The sequence below is a fragment of the Pleurodeles waltl genome, chromosome 6 (genome assembly GCF_031143425.1).
Source record: "Pleurodeles waltl isolate 20211129_DDA chromosome 6, aPleWal1.hap1.20221129, whole genome shotgun sequence".
NCBI classification, from domain to species: Eukaryota; Metazoa; Chordata; class Amphibia; order Caudata; family Salamandridae; genus Pleurodeles; species Pleurodeles waltl.
This window is the reverse complement of record NC_090445.1, coordinates 1,439,116,466-1,439,131,710: the sequence shown is the minus strand read 5'-3', so window position 1 is coordinate 1,439,131,710 and position 15,245 is coordinate 1,439,116,466. Positions and strand designations below refer to the sequence as shown.

Below are 15,245 nucleotides of genomic sequence, written 5' to 3'. Positions count from 1 at the left end.
TGTTGACATTTTCTCAGCTGCTCCTTAAAGCATAGGAGGTAGTAGTGTGGGAGGGTGGTGAAAGGTGGAGCCTTCGCTTATGGAGTACAATGAAAGGAGGGAGCAGGATTTGTTTACAAGAGGCGGGAAAGGAGGAAGTGTGAAACAAATACAGATATTTCAGAGATAGGATGCGTTTGGAAGTTTAGAGACTGAATTATGGTGTTGGAGAGGATTAAACACAAGGAAATGTTTGGAGGAGGCAGAAAAGAGGAGTGGTGGACTGAAAGTTGTTGGTAGCAAGCAAGATGGAAGAGTCTTGGGAAGGGGATGTAGTGGTATACGACGAGATGCTTTTAGAACTGAGGAAGGAAGGCGGTCAGGAAAAGGCAAGGTATATGGTCTTGAAAGAAAAGAGGTTGGAAGAGGGCTTTAAGGACAAAGGAGATGAGTTTTAGAAGAAAATTGGACAATTTAGGATGGTGTGGGACAGGATGAAGTTTTTTTGGTTCAATCTTTCTGAAAACAGGTGGTGAGACGGAATTCAAATGACGAGGAGAATGGACTGTTAGTATGGGACATGAGGTAGCGCGGACAGGACACTGTAGGACAGATAGTCTCGGGTGGGAAAGGTGGTGGTGCTGGAGGGACAAGGAGACATGGACAGATGGTGCTGGTAAGAGGCGGAGAGGAGCAAGTTAAGCATGGCAAGATGATCAAAGGACGCCACATGAGTTTCCATTGTTTAACTTTGGGATGCACATGTAAACAGGGATTGTGTAACAGACACCATGACCATAAAAGGTATACCTGTCAGCAGTTAAACTGCAAAGTGGAACATTAGGTCCATCTCATAGGGAGGGACACAGGGATTCTGTAATCCACTTGGGGTGGGGGGAGAGGGTACGTTCATTATACAGTGCTTAATAAGGAACTGAACATGCTCTGGGTATTAGACATTCTATGGCGGAAATGTAACGTCAAGAACTATGCAAAGGAAAGAGATATTGATATCCGCAAGGAATTACTGAGAAGTCTGATGAGCAAGCACATATATAGGCTGCTGTAATAACACAAATGTCACTTGGTACCACCCTAATACTGATAGCCCGATCCTTTCCTGATTTTTTCAACAGAAATTGAAATATTACATTGTGCAATTGCTAGGTTCTACTTATGGTTCCTTAGAATATGTTGCCCTATTTTTTTCACAAGATTTTAAAAAATAATTAAACAAAAAATTGTTTGTTTCATGTAGTGAACAAATCATTGTTTGTGTTCAATCCTAGTATTAATTTCCACATTTCTTACAAGGGTGCTGTGAGTAGCCATCACATTTTTTGGTCATTATTAGCAGCACCTGGGATTTCTCAAGGCTAAAAAATAAAGCAAGTGAACACAGCTATATTTTGTGTATAAATGTAACTCTTAGCCTCGTAAAATGCCTGTGTCAGCAACTGTGAACCATTCTGTTTATCAGGCAGTATGCGGTTGGATCATTACATTTATCTGTAACTCTTATCAAAAATTTCAGTTTTGGTAGTAAAAGGTTAGCATTGCAGGACCTCTCCTGTACAGTCACAGCTTTTATTAGCTTGATTCTTATGTATTCCTGCTGTCACTAATATAAAACATCACTGAAGCACTACTCCTAACATGACACTTATATCTGCTGACACCCAACCGACTACAACATATTAGATTTTTCTGCCAATACTTCCTTTACGTGTACAGTAAAACACATTTTAATGAAATTATTTACAATCACAAATCTTACCTAGTAATCACTTTAGCCGTTTGTATTGACCAACCTTGACTTTAATATTAAACTGGCAATTTTACCACCATAACAAATTAAAGTCACAACATTCCACCTTCAAAACATTCCACATAAAAGAAAGACAATACGTCGCTTACATGTAACTGTAGTTATCCAGTATTGGAATCTTTCATAGATTCACATGCTTGAATCATTCCCAATTGTTGAGATGAGAGTACCTGGTACCATGTAGTAGTAGTACGATGTTAAAGATAAAAGACCATAAGCGCTTCAATTTTGCAGTCTATCATAGTCAAGTTAAAAAATAGACCAAACCTAACCTTCAGAACACAGCTCCAGTCCCTCAGATTTTCCTTAGCATAAGTGCCGGAAAATCATACTACAAGGGAAAATAGAGTGTTTCAGGGGAGGAGGGTGGGTTGCATGTGAATCTATAAAAGATTCCATTACTGGAGAACTACAGTTACAGGTAAGTAACTTTTTTTCTTACTCCAGTATTGGAACTTTCATAGATTCACATGCTTGAATCAGAGTACAAAGCAGTAGTGAGGCACACTGTAATGTCAGTTGTGTGAGTACCTTTCAAAGAATACCAACAAGATCTGTAAGCAAATATACAGGCATAACATACAGCAAAACAACTGCCTACATCTGTTATCAGAAACCGTCCAGCATTTAAACACTTTCTGTTTTATATATTTTAATGCAAACAATGTGCAGAACTAAGCAAAGAATGGTGGGAAGATAGATAGCTCACCTTTACAGGAAAAGATGCCTTAGGACCACCCGGCCCACATCTACCTCCCCTTGAGGAGGGATATCGCAACAGTAATGTTGCATAAAGGTATGTTGATTCTTCCAGGTAGCTGCTCTGCAAACGTCCTGAAGTCGTACACCCCCAAAACTGTGCAGTTGAAGACGATACAGCTCTCGTAGAGTGAGCATGAACAGAAGTCTACACCAGCTTGCCTGCCGCCTAGTGGCAAAATTGAATCACAGCAGATATCAATCTAGCGATGCTTTGTTTAGAAAGGAGTTGGCCCTTTCTTGTTGTACTGTAAGCGACAAACAACTGTTTAGTCTTACGGTAAGATTTGGTGCTGTCGAGGTAGAATTTATTTCTTGGTGTACTGTAAGCGATAAACAACTGGTTAGTCTTACGGTAAGATATGATCCCGTCAATGTAGAATTTGATGCACCTTTTAACATCTAAAAAATGAAGAGCCCTTCCTGCTGGTGTTGGAGGGTTTTGAAAGAAGGTCTTCAAAATGTGCTGCTCAATAATATGGAAGCCCGAAGGGACTTTAGATATGAATTGTGGGTTTGTAAATAGGATTATCCTATTGTCTCTAATCTGTAAGAAAGGTTCTGAATTGTCAAAGCTTTGATCTCACTGACCTGCCTAGTTGATGTGAGTGCCACTAGGAGGGCTACCTTCCAGGATAGCAACTTCAAAGTGGATCAGCTGTGCCAGGACTGTGTTCAGATTGCCACAAAGGTGGAGGAGGTCTGAATGATGGGAAGACCCTGAAGAGCCCTTTCAAGAATTGTTTGACGAGTCTAGAGGACCATTAGGAGGGTGTCCTATGTGAACATCTAAAACAGGAAATGGCAGCCAGATGACCCCTAATGGAGGCGTGAGCTAAGGCTGAGCGTGCCAAATGCAATAGGTAGGGTAATATCTGCTTCAGTGAGGAAAACAGTGGATGTGTCTGTTGCTGTTGACACCATAAACAGAACCTCTTCCGCTTATAACAGTAAGTATTGTTATTGCTGGTAGCTCTGGCCCTGGAAAGTATGTACCTGCCCTCCAGAGGGACGTTAAGATGGGCAAACTCATTGTTTCAGGAGCCATGCTGATAAGTGAAGATATTTTGGATTTGGGTGCAAGACTTGACCCTTATTCATGATCAAGAGGTAAGGGGAGATCTTTAACAGGATGTAAGTTCTCACTGACAGCATGAGAAGCTCAGTGAACCAGTGATGGCAAGGCTACTTTGGGCCTATTAAGATCAGTGTGCAGGGCTCAATCTTCATTTTGGTGAGTACTTTTCTAATCAGGGGAATGGACGGAAAGGCGTAAGCAAAGGTTCCGAACCATGCCATCGAAAATGTATTCTCCTATGATCCTGAATGGTGAAGTCAGCTTGTAAAGAATCAGCATTTGGTGTTTAGTGGGCTGGGGAAGAGGTCAAGATTGGGTGTTCCCCACTGGCAGAATATGTGATCGACTGTCTCCTCATCTAGCTCCCACTCGTGACAGTTTAATTCTGCTGAGAGTGTCCGCTATCTCGTTCTGTTTCCCTTGGACGTTTTCTGCTCGTAGACGCACCCCATGTGTGATTGCCCAATTCTAAATCTCTCGAGACCTCGTACCTCTCCATGCTTGTTCAGGTAGTGCATTGTGGTGGTATTGTCTGTTCTTATGAGAACCTCTGAGATGGCAATCCTGGGGAGGAAAGCTTGCAAGGCCAGACAAACTGCTTTCAGCTTAAGAAGAGTGATGTGCAAACTCCGATGAGGTATCTGCCACTTGCCACTTACCTGTAGGTCTTGAAGGTATGCTCACCATCTGTCCAGCAAGGCATCGGTAGTGATGACCAATGAGATGGTTGAGGGAGGAAAGAGGCCGATTGAGAGATGTATTTGCTGAGTCCACCAACTTGGGGTTTTGACCATGACAGGAGTGATTGTGATGAAATTGTCAAAACCGCCCGTGGCCTGAATCCATTGGATGCTTAGCTCCTCCTGGAGGGGATGCATTAGTACCCTGCAGAACGGTACTAGTGGGATGCACATCATCCCTAATAAAGACTTGTAAAGGCTTACTGAAAGAGGCCTTTTTTCTGAATGGCTTCTGCCAATGCAATCAGTCTTTGTTGACTTTCTGCAGTGGCACAGGCTTAGCTGGATGTGGTATCCAGGTTTGCCCCCAAAAAGGTTGTAGTCGTGAGGACTGGACTTTCTCCAACTGAGAGTGAGGCCAAGCTTGTTGAACAGGGTAATACATGCCCTTGGACGACTGGCTCACAAAGGCTAAGAAATCTACAAGTACGGGAAGACTTTGTGCTTCTGTTTTCTTAAGAATACAGCCACTGGTGCCAGGCACTTTGTGAATATCCTGGGGGCTGATTTCAGACCAAAGGGTACAACCCGAAACAGGTAGTGGCTTCCAGCTACAGTGAATCAAGGGAATTGCCTGTGGAAAGGGAATATAGGCATATAAAAGTACGCGTCCTTACTTCAATTAAATGTATATTTGTATGTGTAGGAGTATGCACGTGTATATAATGGATATGTGTATGTTTTTATGGGTGGAGGGTGTGTGTGTGTGTGTATGTGCATATATATTATTCTACACTTGACATGTTTATAAGTCATTGCATAGTTTCTGTATAAGTTGCTTGATTAGATGCTTATGAATCTATGTTTTTATTTTATCTATGACAATAGGTAACTATTATCTTAATTATTTATCTATAAGCATCTCACTATTGAAATATTAAGGAAAGATAAAATACTGTTATAAACGTACACAAATAAATTAACTTCAAATACTGTAACTCTTGAAAGCCTGTGTTTATACAATACAATTTTAAATCTCAATATATTATAGTCCTTATACATTTATTTCCTTGAATATGTAATCATGTATCTATATATTTACTACTCTAATCCTACTATAAAAGAGAAAAAAAATTTTTTTACTTTCTCAAAAGATTTACTCTGACTGACCATCACCCAATACCTCTATCCTCTATCTCCACTCTCTGACTGATCCCAAATCCACTCCACTACTATAATATCCAAAATAACCCTTCCCAGATTCTTCCCTTCTCTACCCCTTCGGCCTCACCCCCAAACCTCAGGTTACAACTATGAACTCCCTAACAATCCTGCTAAGTTCTCCTTTTTTTTATTCTTTGACTCATCCCAAACCCCATTTTACTACTATGATCTCCCTAATACCTTTCTACAGACTCTTACATGCGCCACCTTTCATTTAATCATCCCAAACCTTATCTTACAACTATGATCTCCCAATTAACACTTCTGGATTCTTCCCTCCTCTATCCCTCCATTATTCTATTCAAATCAACTATAAGACTCACATGTCCTCTGCTCACATTAACTCATACCTCCCTATACTAATACTACTACAGTACTAACCTTTCCCTATACTAATCCACCACTAATCCTTTTGGCTTCCGGAGTAATGTGCTACTCAGTCAAAAGCACCTCAACACCTTGTCAGGGGTCGTATGTAGTCAGTGCAATATAAATACAATTACAGTGTGAATGCCCTAACTTGCAATTAAAAGCCTGCACTTTAGCGATGCCTCTCGAACTAACAAAATATCTAATGATTTTGTTTAGGAGCCATAGTGGGTAGTAGAGTTCCCATACATGAGTGACACAGACTACCATCGCAGTGGTCGACATTATTTCAAAAGATGAGCAATTCTGTTTTCTCAGCATTACGTTTTAAGTTTAAGTGACTGCAGCCCATCTACTGATGGATAACTGCCAGGTATTCTTTCAGCCTCATACTGGATCTAGGACCATGCTTGCCCAGCTTGTAGGAAGCCGGCTCTTTATATAGAGTGGACCAAAATGAGGTACACTGTGCAAAGAGTGCAGGCAAACCCCAGAAGTATCACAGAGGCACAAATGATATCTCAAATGATCTCTTTTGTGGTAGTGTGATCGAGCAGTTAGGCATTACAGAGGGTAGTGCTACGCATGCAAGGCACACACTCATACAGTAAGTAAAACAGGCACTCAATAAAGAAATCCAACATTTATAAAAAATAACACATACCTTTATATAAACATTGATATCAAGATCACCCAGTGAGTACTTTTCGAGCTATGAATTATGAGAGTTTGCAAAAGTTGACAGTGCCGTTTTCAGATGCGGTAACGTTATACTTTGGAGGAAGAACAGGCACTACATACTGGTATTGTACAGTGACTTACGGGACTAATCACCTGGACTTAGGGTAAGTATTGGGCAATGTCCAAGGCCAAACCAACCGGTCACCTTGGGCAGCACAGGGGTGGCTGGGTGGAGTTCAGCATTGGGTGCCCTGTGTGAGTCTGTGGGGATCAGTACAGTCACAAAGTTGCTGCAGGGGTGGACAGAGTCCAGGCCAGGTGAACAACTAAAGGGGTTACATTTCTGTGATGCTCGGGGACATAGAGACACCACTGATCCTGTTCTCCTGGGTCCGGAAGGGAGCCTACAGAAATGGACTGCAGGCCGGGACTGGGGGTCCAGTCTGGCCGAACAAATGAGTGGGCGTGGGTTTCACATGCCAGGGTGTCTGGGTGCAGAGGTGCAATGGACTGTCGGGTCTCCGTCACTGGCGGGAGTCACGGTAAAAGGGGGGCAGGGGGTCTGCAGAATCAGGCTGCAGGTGCCATCTGGAAGTCCACTGAGGGCAAGCTCAGGTGGGCTTACTTTCTGGAAGGCCTGTGAACCTTGCTGGCACCTTTTGCCCACTTCAGCTCTGGGTATGGGGCTCAGGTGCAGTGATGCTGTCCGGTGTCGGGTTCTGGTAGTCATGGTTCTCAGTTTTTTCTTTGGGTGCCTCTGGATGCAGAGAAGCAACTCCTGTCCTCCAATGGAGTTCTTCCTGGTGATTTGCAAAGCACTGGCAGCTCTCCTGGTTTCTTGGAGGCTGCAGAGGCATGACAGGTCAAGTTGCTCCTCAAATGTTGAGTGCAGCAGGCAGGCAAGCAGGGTTGGTGCCAAGTCAGTCGTGCTCCTGAGCTCTCAGGGTCAGCGGGTCCGTCATGTTCCTTGGTTCCTTTGTATCCAGTGAAGAAATGATTATCTGGTATTAGGGAGTCCCATAAATACTCAATTTAGAGGAGTGAAGTGTTGTTGCCAATGGACTACTTACCCTCAGGGTCACTACACCTCTCGAGATGACCACCTCCTTTGAAGAGTGGGCATCACCCTATCCCAGAATTCCTAATTCCACCACACACAAGATGGCAGAATGGGAGGTGAGGTGGGGCGGGGGGAGAAGGGGCATCCTTTGAGGAAGACCAGTACTGCATACCAAAGGCTTCTTTAAAGGTCCTTGCCTTGGAATACAGTTTTACAGGTAATTGTGTTGGGAGGGGTGTGTAAACTCCTCTCCCATAGCAGGCTGTGTTTATGACCTCCAGAGAGCAAAGTCTCTCACCCTTGGGGATCAGATTCTCATCTGTTGGTGGCAGACTGGTTAGAACTAGTCAGTGAGCTCATCAGCAGTCGGCAGAGTTTCAGGGGTCACCTCTAGGGTGCCCTATGGGTGCATGTATTATACTAATAAATCCATCACTGGACTCAGTGAGGGTTTATTAATATGAGATGTTTGATACCAAACATCCCTAGTTTCAGTGAAGCCTTCAGGTAGCTGGGGAACTCGTACTGATTAGTGTCCAGCACATGTATTTAAAATGGCTTCACTGCACACTTACTAGGTCTAAGAAGTGGCAAAGACATAGCAAGGATATATCTGCTCTTGCAGCTTTGCCCATACATGTAATATAATGCACCATGCCTTAGGGCTTAAGGCCTGCTGTAGGGGTGACTTACAAATAGTACATGCAGGGTTTAGTGGACATGGCACCTCATATTTTCACTTTTAGGGAGCACTGTGTCACAGCCTACAAAGGCAGTCTGCATAGGTTTGATGCTGGGTCCCTTAGAGTGGCACAAGTTCTGCGCAGCTTAGGGGCCCTCCTCAGTACCCATGCCCTAGGTGCCAGGGGTACCATTTACTAGGGGCTTACAGAGGTGCTAAAGTGCCTGGACACTTGGGGATCAAGTGACCAGGTGTCTTGTTTTGGAGAAGGGACACTGGTACTGGGGACCTGGGTAGCAGGAAGCCAGTGCACTTCAGTCAAAGGTGCATCAAAAACCATGCAAAAAGTGGGGAGGTACTGCAACCAGAACCCAGCTCCTATACAGCCTAATTAAGATTACTAGACTAGGGGTAAAGGACAGGGTGCTGCACTCAAGATGAATAAGGTCTGTTAGGATGGGCAAAAGGGGTGATCCCTGTGAGCCTCTACATAGGATTGCTGATCTGTTGTATACGAATGGCAGTGGTGTCAGAGTCTGAATGATTCAAACCAACTCAGTATCACACATCAGACTCTGGTACAGGATTCAATAGTACATAGAGATTTAATTGGTTGAAAGATCCAACAGACTCCTGCTGTATCACCACTGTCCAATGCAAATTTAATCACGTCCAGGAACAGAAGGGATTCAGTGTCATGCTCTTGATAGACATTCATATGGCGTTAGTTGAGGATACTAAAGTCTTCTCAATAGCTGGACAGATGTGTGGTTACTAACCTTTCTAACATTTCCCCCAAAGCCAGTAGCAATATGATGGGCCGATAGCTGTTCATGTCTCCTGGATCAGAGTTGGCCTTCTCCAAGAAGGCAAATACCACTCCTGTTTTCCATGTTATGTACTATCCCCGCTGTCAAGCCTGCATTAAGCAAAAGGGTAACCGTGTCATCTATTCTGGCATCCAGAGAGAGAAAGATTGCAACAGAACATTGGTCTTTGGGAGAGCCCAATTTCATACCTTGGGGTTGTCCTCTAGCCCTCTCCAGAATGAGGATGCCCAGTTTCTGTGGCACCTTGATGAATTCTCAGATGTGGAAATGAAGATGTCCTACAAACCGGTTTCAAAGCCATGTCAGTGCTAGTAATCTCAGATTTGCTATACAAAAAGAATGGTCAGTTGAGTCTGGCAGCGAACCCAGATAATGTCCAGTAGTGATAGTGCATGGTCAGCCTGCTCTGCTAATCTGTAGAATGTCTGTTTCTGCCAGATAAGCAGTGGACACAGTCATTCAATGCCTAATATTATGTCTCTAATCTCTGCAACCCATTCCACCTCTTAGCACTGCCCTTGCCTGCTCGATGTGGTTGCTTCTACAAATTTAATTGCTTAATGGGATGAACCCATTTATCCTAATGCAGTGCAGGTTTGGGAGAAAGTGGCAGGTAGGGAGGGGCGGGGGCTGTGGCCTGCTCAGGAGGGGCATTGTCTGCTCACCATGGGGGATGGAGGGAGGCCTGGCTCTTTCTTTACCCCTGTTCAGTCACAGTTTTACTGGGAAACCATCTGTGGTCGTTTCAGATTTCTACCACTTTTACCCTCAACCACGCTCATCCCAGAAAACTATTTGTCAGTACTGTAATTACGTTTAAGCGTATTTTTTCTTAAGTAGTATTGAATGACACAGGTGGCAAGTGTGTGAGAGACCCAACTTTTGTTTTGAGGTAACCAAGAACTTCCTATTTGGGAGGATAGGGGCTGCATTTGCCTGGTAACCTCCTTGCCACCTTTACATAGCCCATCTATATTTCCCTTAGGTCTGTCTAGAGTCACAGATGCAACCATAGACTGTGTAAGTAAGTGGGTTAAGGTAGCAAAGGGATAAAGTCTATGTGTACTGCCAGAGAAATATGTATTTAGAAATATAGTGATTGTTAAATGTTGTACTTAAGAGGGGCACATGTGAATCTATAGTGCTAAAAGCTGCACATAGATTGTTACATGTATACAACATTTTCAGTTTGTAGCATGTGCTCCGGTTGGTGCAGTGTTGCACACAGACAGTAAAGCAGTACCCAACTACCTAGAGCAGTGGCTTGAAAGCTAAACTGAAGACATTATGGTCAAAATTTTAAGCACTGTTTGTCTGACTTGAGTTTTTCGTCGGTCACGAAATATCCAGAGTAATGCTTGGTCAGTGTGTGGATAGCAGACCATGCTGCAGCTAACAGCTGTCCTTGGGTGGTGTACTGCCTTGGAAAGCCATAGTGACCTTTTCCTAAGAGGTTAATATGCAGTAGGCACAGACTGTAGTGTGCATTTGCCTTTGGACCAACAAACCTGAATGCATCTGATGATCCCAGAAGGCCCACTTTAGAACCTGGATTTCCTATGTGGGTGTCACTACAACACAATTTGTTTTTTTTGTTTATTTAAAGGATTTGGTATAATCAATGTAGTATTTAGGGGCTCTTTTAACATCTAAAGGGTGTAGAGGCCTTCTGCAGGCCGTGACTGAGGAAAGACAGACAGCAAATGAATTGTTTATTTGATCTGCAAAGAAGAGAACTTTTGGCAGAAAAAACGCCTGCCTGTTTTCAGGACACCCCTTCTTTGTGCAGTTGTATAAATGAATCCTCAATTGTTAAGGCTTGCAGCTCCTTCTAAGGACTGTTTGTAAAGATTCTTACATTAACATGCAACTTTTTTCCTTCTGCCCCCTGGCTGTGCCAGCCTAAGAATTTGCATGCGTCCATGAAATGTAGCAATCAGATCTAACTTTCGATTAATTGAATGGAAAATCTTACATAGGGCATATTACCACAGAAGCAGACTTCATAGAATGGGCTTACATCCACAAAAACCTGCCTAAAATATTAAAAGGAGGGAGGTACCCTGATATATGGGCTGTCTGTGGGAGTGTAGAGAGATACAAGGTTTCTTGGGAAGGTAGAGGAGGGAATGGAGTGATAATGGACATATCGGAAGTACTACATGTAGACCTACAAACCCCTAAACAAAATATTCTATGCATTTGGATTCACCGTGGTCAAGAGTGATATAATGAAATACTGGGGGGTACCTTTGGTACCCAGGGTGGAAGAATAGAGAAGGGGAATATATGTATGCAAGCCGAAGAAAGTGACAAACGAGGGAAGAGAAGGCCTTAGAAAATTCCAGAAGGACCATGGAGGATACATAAGGGAATGTCTAAAGAGGAATAGCAGCAAGTTAGAACAATATGAGACCTGAAAAAGACCTACAAAAAACACTACAAGACCAGGAATAAGAGACTTGTCTTTGGAGAAGGGGAAAGGTCTGTGATATTCAGTGTTTAACTGATGCAACAGTGAAAGTAATAATAAAAGAAGAATGTCAAAAACACTTTGCATTCGCTATAGGTAGCCAAATTCTAGGATTTCCGACAGAAACTCACAAGCTAAGGCTGGGATGGAGCAGCTGGCCTTGATGCTTTTTGAGGAGACCTAAGCGTAGTGGTAGCTTCTCATGAAAAAGAATGAACTTTTGCAGAAATAGCGAGTATCACAGCTTTTGAGCCCAGGTGGAACTATGAGAATTAGCCTCATTGGTGCTTGCTGCATCTTTTTGGCTATGAATGAGCCTTAGTGGGGCATTCACAGGAGGCAATATTCCTCACAATCTGATACATACAGTATTGTCCATGGATTGTGGGTAGGGTACCTGGAGGTGAAGCTTTTGCATTTTATGGTCTTGTTTGTGATAACCAGGTCAACCACTTGGGTTCCCTAGCAGTAGAAGTATTGTTGGTCCACTTAGGTGCTTATTTCCCATTCTTTTGTGTGTTGGTTCGTTCAACTCAGCAGGTCTGCAAAGCTGTTGTCCATTCCTAGGAGGTGTTTCACTATGGTAAGAACCTGGTGATGAATGGCCCAGTACCAAATGCTTGGTTGTGGTGAATGCTTGCCCCCTTGTGTTTAAGTAGTGTGTAGCGGGAATGTCCATGTGAATGAGGTTGTCAAAAAGATCGCAGTGTAGCTGAACTGTCATTAGTTGGGAGTTGGCCCATGTGGGTGTCTTGCTGCAGGAGTAAGGTATCTGTATTGATGGAAACTTGCCCGGAAACAGGTTTTTCTTGACCTACCACTGCAGTTTGTGCTGAACTGCTCTTCCAATGCTAGATCTTCCACAGACCAGTAGCTTATTACCACTGTCTCCTAAGGCACTACTGCAGAGGGCGCATATGCAATAAGGTATTTTGGTACTAGTGGAATGCAAACGCATCATCATTCTAACAGTTGGACTATCTTTCTCACTGTCAGAAGGGGAAGCAGCATTTGAAGTGCCATCACTCTCTCATTGCTGGGGTAGGCTTTGATGATCACTGCATTGAACACTTTGGGGCAAAGATGAGTTTTGACATAGACTGCACAGTCCAATGTGTGGAGGAGTGAAATAGCTTGTTGAGTGTGAGCAAAACATTGCACTCTGTGGTACTACTGTACTACCATCCAGTCATCTTGGTAATGAAAGCCCTAACTGTAATTGTGCCGAAAATGGGCTGCTGCAACTGCCAGGCATCGAGTGAACACCCAAGGGGCTGCTGTGACCCCCGAAATGGTAGTACACTGAATTGATAATGATCTGTGCAGGAAGTTGGCCTGATGTGTGGTGGGTACCTTATAGTACTTACACCTTATACCATGTCCAGGTTTCCCCTATTAGTGAAGTGTAAGCAGTGTCTAGGAAGCCAGGGCTCTCTAGAGGTAGCTGCATGTCTCCTAGATAAGCCTTGGATGCACATATACAAAGCTCATGCAATACCACTATAGTCACACAACACTTACACACAAATACCAAAATTTACTAGATAGGCAACTCCCAAATAGAAGGTAAGTGAGCACACTAATAATGTACACTAGTAGTCGAAAAAAAGGATTAATAGCAATAGAAAACAGTGCAATAGACAACAGTGACCCTAGGGGGAGCTCAAACCATATACTAAAAAAATGGAATGTGAATGCAGGACACCCATCCAGTAAAGTGGAATCTGTAGAGGGGAGCTGGAGGAACTAGGAACCCCAAAAGGCAAGTACCACAGTGCCCCCCAGCGACCAGGAAGAAAGGAGTAAGTTGCTGTTTTCCCCCCCAAGTCACAAAAGGACTGAAAAGAAGAATAATGCACCACCCAGACAAGACTGCAAGAAACTGGCTGTGGATTTCTGAAGAGGAAGACCTGAAAAAAAGGGGACCAAGGGCCAGATGTATCAAAGGGTTTTACCCATTCTGTGTGTATGGGAAAATGTGTTCATGCATATGGCCCTAAGTCCAGAAGTCACAGAAGTGTCCGGTGGTGGCAGGAGCCACTACCCACCAGTCTTTATTTGCAGGAGTTGGTCGACGGTAGGACGAAGATGGTCAGCAATGTAGCCCTGGAGTCAGTGAGGAGTTCCTGGAGGATGCAGTTGATGTCCCACGCCGGATGGAAGATTGCAGTCTGTCTGTGGCATGGAAAAGCCACCACCAAGCCTTGCAAAGGCAGGAGCCGCGGTAGACGCAAAGTGGAGCTGCCGGGGAACAGCAAGGTCCAGGAGGATTCAACCCACGGAGGGGAGACCCAGGGGACCCTCAGTAATGTAGAGAGTCCACAGAAGAAGAGGCAGCCCCCACAGGAGACCCACTGGAAGAGGACTCAAGAGTCGTAGAGGAGCCCACGCAGCACAACTGAAGAATGGTCCCACACTGCAGGAGAAGCCTGCAGAGGGCTGTTGGTAGCAGGGAAGAGTGCTGGAGTCTGGGGCTACACGGAGCCTGAAGATCCCTCCGAGGAGATGCCAACAAGCCTTGGTAGCTGCAAGAGACGAGGTGCATGGGGTACTGTCCTGCGTGGGAAGGCAAGGGCTTACCTTCACCAAAGTTGGACAGCTGGCAGAGAGGAACAAGGTGTCCTCTCCAGAATACCACCCTTGACGCAGGCAGCTCAGGATGAGAGGAGATCCACGCACCCGGTCGGTGTTGCTGTTGGTGCCTGCGGATGCAGGGGAGTGACTCCTTCACTCCAAGGGAGACTCCACCTTCCTTCTTGTGCAGACTGAAGACTTGTCGCTTTCAGAGGATACACAGCCAGGGAAATGTTGCAGAAGCTGTAAGGAGCCACAGAAACAAAGTTGCAGGGCAAAGTCGTCACTGGAGCTACAGATTGTAGGTTTCTGTGAAGTCCAGTTGCGTTTCCAGTGGCCAGAAGTTGAAGGAGATGTTGCAGAGGAGTCCTGCTAGAATCTTGCAAGTCGAATCTGAGGACCCACCGAAGCAGGAGACCCAAAATAGCCCTGGAAACTGGACTGGTCACCTAGACAGGTCACCACCTATCAGGAGGGGGGCTTTGACATCACCTGCCTAACCTGGCCACTCAAATGCTCCCAGAGGCCTCTGCCCACCTTGGATTCAAGATGGCAGAATCAAGGGACCCTCTGGGGAGCTCTGGGCACCACCCCTGCGGTGGTGATTGACAGGGGAGTGGTCACTCCCCTTTGTCCAGGTCCCTGAACCGGTGCAGACTGGTTTATGCAAGCAGGGCACCAGATGTGCCCTTCAAAGCATACCAGTGGCTTGGGGAGGCTAACCCTCCCAAGCCATGTAACTCCTATTTCTAAAGGGAGAGGGTGTCACCCCTCCCCTAAAGGAAATCCTTTGTTCTGCCTTCCTCGGTTTGAGCTGTTCAAGCAGCGGGAGGGCAGAAACTGTCTAAGGGGTGGCAGCAGCTTTGGCGGACTGGAAACCCCCAGAAAGCTGGAAGGAGCAACACTGGGGGTCATCTAAGAAGCACTCAGAGTGCATGGAATCATACTTCCAATATTTCCAACAATATGGGGGTATGATTCAGACATGTTTGATACCAAACATGCCTAGGTTCAGAGGTACCATTATG

General features: G+C 44.7%; 1 protein-coding gene across 2 annotated transcripts in view; it reads right to left on the bottom strand.

Moving 5' to 3' along the window:
• The window catches only part of VCL (vinculin), a 304,948-nt gene that overhangs the window by 37,498 nt on the left and 252,205 nt on the right, over positions 1–15,245 (bottom strand). The gene's annotated exons all lie outside the window — the stretch shown is intronic.